Raw genomic sequence first — 6,033 nt, forward strand, 5'->3', positions numbered from 1 at the left:
GAGAACTTCCTGAGGTGATGGAAATGCTCTTGCTCTGTCCTGTCCAACATAACAACCACCGACCCCTGTGCAGCCACTGGACACTTGACTTGTGGCTGCTGTGACTGAGACAGTGCATTTTACATTTTAATTAATTTAAATTTAAATAGCCATATGTGTCTCCTGGACAGGGCCAGTGCAGGACAAGACTGTTCTTACTTTGTATCCCTTTTTACTCTGTGAACTGGCCTTAAGTAGATCTATGCATATATTTCCCTCTAAATACTTTTCAAAAATTCTTTCAGAGTTATCAACCATGAGAAAGGAAGGGGGCAAACCCTGGAAGAAAATTCCTGTAGGTACCTGGAGCACTGCTTTCATACTTTATTCATGTTTTACAGGAACTGTGCAACCCTGCTCCTAGTGGCATTATACCCACTTCTCAGCTGAGTAATCTGAGGGTGACACATTTTGAAAAAGACCTTGAAGTCACTGAGGACCAGCTGGCAGAACTGAATTTTGTGTCTTCCCACGATAAATAAGTGGCCTCATTCCAGGGCTACCCTTATTTCACAGAAAGGGAAAGCGAGTCACTAATGACAGGCGAGGCCCAAAGCTGTGGGTCTCTGGCTATGAGCTTCTTTCAGGGTACACGGAAAAGGATCCAGTGGAAGAGCATCTGGTCAACCTCTGCTTCTCTGTTGACAGTGTGACAGGCAGGTCTGAAATAATTATTTCAAGGTATCTCTGATTGCTTCTGAGGGATGTCTGAAACCTATAAGGAGAAGAAGGTTCATATTAGGCAAAACACTAACAACAAAACGATGCCTAGGGAAAAGAATCTGGAGGAACTTCCAAGGTGAAAAATCTTCTGATTGGGAAACTCACCCTTCATCCCGAGAAACACCTGATGTCTAGGCACTAAGAAAACACAGAGTTACTAAGATCCAGGTGAATCCAGCACCCCTTTTGATGTCCTAACCGGGAGGCTGACCCGGAGACATTGCTTCTCTTTGGGTAGCCACTCACCCAGAGAAGTTTCCTAGGAGGTGATGCTGACTGTAATTAGAGCCTGCTCTTGGAGAGGAAGACTCCTCTCAAATCGCAGTTCTGCAGATGCAGCTGGTGGGCTGCCGGCCTTCTCTCCAGAGAGAGTCTCAGCTGCTCCTGTCGGCTGGAATCATCACTCGGTTTAGTTTCCCAGAGTGGGAGCGGCAGGATGGAGGTGGGGAGGATGGTATCCAGACAACCCGCAGTGGGCAATGACCCTCGGGCAGGTGGCTTTTCACAGCGTGAGTCTGCCCCTGCCCGGACATCAGACTTTGGTAACACCCTGTCCTGCCTAGCTGTTTGCTTTGCTACACCAATGGGCCCTGAGGTAACAAGTTCAATTCCCAGTTCTGTCAAACCTGCATTTTCTTCCCTGACCTACTTTTCTCACTCTGCAGTGCTGGAACAATGCCCCACTCTGTTCCCTGTTTAGACTCATCTTTTGCCTGCGCTGGTGCAGCCACCCAGGCTTTTGCCAGGTTTTCTGCCTTGAATCCCTGACAAGTGTTGATGGAAAAAGAAAAAGAAAAAAAGAGAAAATGAAAAGAAAAAAAAAGCCCTCACCATAAAATACAGTCCAGCTCTCCTGCAGATGCGCACATTCTGGAGGGAGTCAAAGCTCATCCATCAGCAAAGGAAAGAAATCAAAGCCCTGTGCTTCTCCGTGGAGCACCTCTGGCCTCTCCCACCCAGCTTGTGCCCTCCCTCCAGCTCTCCAGGCCCAGAGAGCAGCGGCAGAGGCAGTGTCCTGCAGCATCGAAGAAGCTGCCGGTGCCACTTTGCCAGGGTCCCACGAGGCACCCGAGGAAGCCCCTGTGGTGAGCTGTCCCTGACAGAGGCAGGGCCAGGCCTGCACCAAAGCTCCAGTGAGCTGAGCTACCCAAGGGCCTGGCCCCACCCAAACTCTCATCATGAGAATGCGGTAAGCAATAAGCCAGTCTGCTGGCACCCATAAAGATCCTTTGTGATCTGCAAAACAAAGACAAGTCTATGAGTAAATGCAGGCTAATGTGATGTGAGGAAAGGCACAGGATACACAGGAAGAAGGAAACAGAAGCCAGCTTTTATTGACTGGTTGTTGCAAGCCACAGTGGCTCCGTGTGCTTTACATGTACCAAATGCCTGCTTCTCCTTAGGCCCAAGGAGGCAGGTTCTGCTACTGCCTGCACTGTACAGACACTGAAATACAGGGCCGTGGGTGGCTAGCAGTGGGTCAGACTGGGATCTGTCTGCACCAAGTTCTCTGGTACAACTTGGACTTGATACCTCCCCAGTTTGGCCTGTACCATCATCATCCACCCCACTCTCCACCACTCTCTCCTGCTCATCTTGGATGCTAAGAGCAACTTGGTGGACCAGATCCTCCATAGCACACCAGCAGTCCCCTGCCAAAGCCACCCTGGCTCCCTGAACCAGAAATAACTGGCTCCTTTGGACCACTTTTCCCACATCAGCTGCTCCCTGAGATTCCCCTACATGAGAACATGGGTAAACATTTCTCCAACAACCCCTCCTGGATGGCCACCTGTCCTGGGCACAGTGAGGGCCTCCCAGAGCTCACATCCTTCTCATCCCTCTAGCCCGGGGTGTACGTATCATGTTCTGTTTGGAAAGCTGTAGGAGGGAATCTGCTCAGGCATTGCAGGGCACGATTTTCTTCTCAAAGTGAAGCGGGGAGCTCCACAAGGAACATGGCTTGGCAGCATACACTTTCCTGTTTGTCCTGCTCTATGTGAGGACACAGGATTGAGAGCAGTGGTATCTACTACAAATCCAAGACGGAACTCACCTCTGACATACTGAAGATAAAAATGTGACTAGAAAAGTCCTGGGAACTTGACCTCATTGAGCTGCTGCCCCAACCCTGGGACTGCTGACTTCAGATTTTAACAAAGTCATCTATTGTGAATGAGAATTTTCCTTTGTTACTTGCAGCCCAAAGCACCTAGCTACAAGAGTTCCCTAAAAGCAGCCCGCTGGAGAGGCTGCCGAATGACTTCTTCCTGTCAGTGCTGGTCACTGCCATCCTCACCCTGACTCACTTGATTTGCTCATCGCCTGTTCCTCTCCTCAGGATGTCATGGGAAAGGACCTAGGACACTGACTCACCACCTGATCTTTCACTCTGCTTTTGGCTAGAAAACCCCTCCCAGACTTCTCATGGATGGTTTCTCCTCTCTACTGGACTCAGTTGCCATCTGATCAGAGAGAACTTCCCTGACCACCCAGCCTTGAGCCACCCTGGAGCTCTCTGTCCTACGCACTATTTATCTACTTCACAGAAATTATTACCCCGTATAAATATCTTAACTGTTTGCTTAAAGTTTCTCCATGCTCAATCTTTTGTCTTACCAGGAAAACTGTTTATCTCATAGCACATGTCAAGGCATTGTTGGGTGTCAGAATGTGGATGAAAAGTGTCCCCGGAGAGCACATGTATTAAGAGGTGTGGCTGGGAGGGTGATTAGATCATGACTAATCCATTGCCTGTGCTGTCAGGAAAGGAGCCTCCTGGAGGAAGTGGTCACTGGGGGGCAGTCCTTCAAAGCGCCTGCTATCTCTTCCCTGCTCCATGCTTCCCAGAGGCCGTAAGTGAGCAGCTCTCCTCCTACATCCCTTTCTGTAATAATGTCTCTGCCTCCGAGTCAGCTGACCATTGACTGGTACCTCCACAATGGTGAGCCAAATAAACCTTTTCTCTTTTAAACAGTGTATTGCAGGTAAATCTGCCCAATAAAGGGGTGTCGAAGGCACTTGCAGTGTTTGTTTAGGCATTCCAGTGGGTCGTCTTCTTCCTGCTCCTCCAGCCCTTCCCTTCCTTCCTCTTCTTTTCCTCCCTCCTGTCTTCTTTCTACTCCTTCTTCTACTTCCTCTTCCTTCAGATATTGGCTGATATCTTTTATGCCTCCACTGAGCTATTTTCTAAAAAGAAGACTATCTGCTACTTCCTGCACCTCCCTGAAGAGACTACTGCTACCTTCTTACCTCCCTAGAGATTCTTACCCACTACTTGCTGCTACTATAATTCTCTGGTCTTCCTGTTATTTAGTTTTTGGCTTTGGCTTTTAATAAATTATTACATATCCTTGCACTAATTGTTTTTTTTTCTCCTTATAAAATGACTGGTTTAGATCTGTAATTTACAATTAAAATTGCTAAGTCAGAGACTTTTTAAAGACTGAAGCCTGGAGCTCAACCTATTCCTATGAAATCCTCAGAATATATACATCCCTGACAACCGTGATAGTACTATTAAAAAAATCCCAATAACTGCCCATCCCTCTAAAAAAAATATGGATCAGGTCTACCTATAATTCTCTCTCTAGTCTGCTCTATAATTCACAAGTAGACAACACAAATGGTAGTTACAGAGACTAGGAGAAAAGGGCCGTTAAAAAAAACCCTCTGTTGGGGGCTGGGGATTTAGCTCAGCGGCATAAGCACCTGCCTTGCAAGCAGGCGGTCGTGAGTTCGATCCTTGGTACCGATAAAAATGAAAAAGACCAAAAAAAAAAAAAAAAAAAAAAACCCCTCTGTTGTAAAGCCATGAATGAAATAAAGAGACTGCGCATGAGACCTAACTCACACGATTACCGTGGGTCAGCCATCAATATGTAGATAGAAAGAAAATAATTGGCATAAGCTCCTTGAAATTTCTGCCTATAGCCTCCCCAAGGGGGCCTTGGGGAGATTCAGATAGCATTTGAACAGCCAAGGTTCAGTAATGAGAACTGACATTCTAGTGTGTAGTACAAAAGACGCTTCTCTCCTGGAACCATGAAAAGTACTTTAATCAGCCAAAAAGTTGCTACTATGAAAAAGGGAAGAAAGGAATAAAAGGATCTCCTTGTTTATTGTTTCCCCACGTTGCTAGGCCTGGCTCCTACCAAATGCGCGAGCGCTCTGGCCTCCCCTCTTTCTACCTCCGAAGTGCACAATTGTGAAGCCAGAAACCCAGCTGATTCACAGGAAGCGAGCTGAGGGGTCCCTGGGCTTCCAGTAGCTCAGGCACGCAATTCTCACTCTGCTCCCTCCTTCCTGCAGCCTCTCAGTGAGTCCAGAAAGTGGGAAATCCACAGAGACGGCGAATTGTCTCCGGCTCCTCCCTGACCGGCCACCTCCCAGGGGGCTTGTGGAATATTTATAAGTTGTAAGCTCAAAACAACCATCAGAAGAAAGATAAAAGGTTAAAACCCCAAGCGAGACACCCAGAGTGAACAGCCCGTGGGCCTGGAGAGGTAAGCTGAGAAAACACTCAGAACCCTTTAGCAGAAGCAAAGGATAAAATAAAGCATGTTTTATGCCCAAGGCAGAAAATTAAAAATTAAGTAGGTTCAATTCTGAGAGGTATATCGTGGGGTGAGGTCCGCCCCAGCCCTCTCGGCTTGCTGTGTTTGCTGTTGTCCCTTTGTTTCTAACTGAAACAAATGCCCTGTTACTAATAACTGAGGCCATCCATAGACAATATTTCTAAGGCAGGAATCATAGAAAGTCTTACCGAAGCTTCCAGTCCCGGGGACTTGGAGTAAATATGCAGATCCCTTTTTAAAAAGGGCCAAACACACCCTTTAACACATTCTCAAATTCTAAAAGCTGGGATGTGACCAAAGGCGTGTGCCTTCCCGAGGACATCCACATTAACTTTCGATCCACGGAGGTTGTGAAGGTCTGGCTCTCTCGCTCTGTGTCAGGGGAGCTCTGAACTCCATTCCAGCTCCAGCAGGCCTGAAAGAAATGGCAGAGAAATGCTGTGACTGCACTGTGAACCACCTTCTCCCTTTGCTCGACCCCTTCTTTTCCTTCCTTCCTTCTTTCTTTCCATGCTGGGGATCAAATCTAGGACCTCACGCATGCGAGCTTTACCACCGAAACACACCCCTAACCCCTAATGTTTTTACTCCTTCAACAACCTGCAAACACTGCTCAGTAAAATTACTGCATTAAAACATGGACGCAAGTGAGTTGAAATGGGCTGAAGAGGTCTTGAAATGCCACTTCCCAGGC

The 6,033-nt window shown here is 47.5% G+C and overlaps 1 long non-coding RNA gene across 1 annotated transcript; it reads right to left on the reverse strand.

The window, feature by feature from the left end:
* Positions 1–339: 339 nt before the first annotated feature.
* On the reverse strand, positions 340–1,282 carry LOC111758159 (uncharacterized). Its single transcript, XR_002792386.2, has 2 exons — positions 1,009–1,282; positions 340–754 (listed from the first exon to the last, which is right to left on the reverse strand). It is a non-coding gene; the product is annotated as an uncharacterized LOC111758159 (long non-coding RNA).
* Between the last annotated feature and the right edge of the window lie 4,751 nt (positions 1,283–6,033).

The sequence above is a fragment of the Cavia porcellus genome, unplaced genomic scaffold, assembly GCF_034190915.1.
Source record: "Cavia porcellus strain 051 isolate PalLab524CR breed Dunkin Hartley unplaced genomic scaffold, mCavPor4.1 scaffold_26, whole genome shotgun sequence".
NCBI classification, from domain to species: Eukaryota; Metazoa; Chordata; class Mammalia; order Rodentia; family Caviidae; genus Cavia; species Cavia porcellus.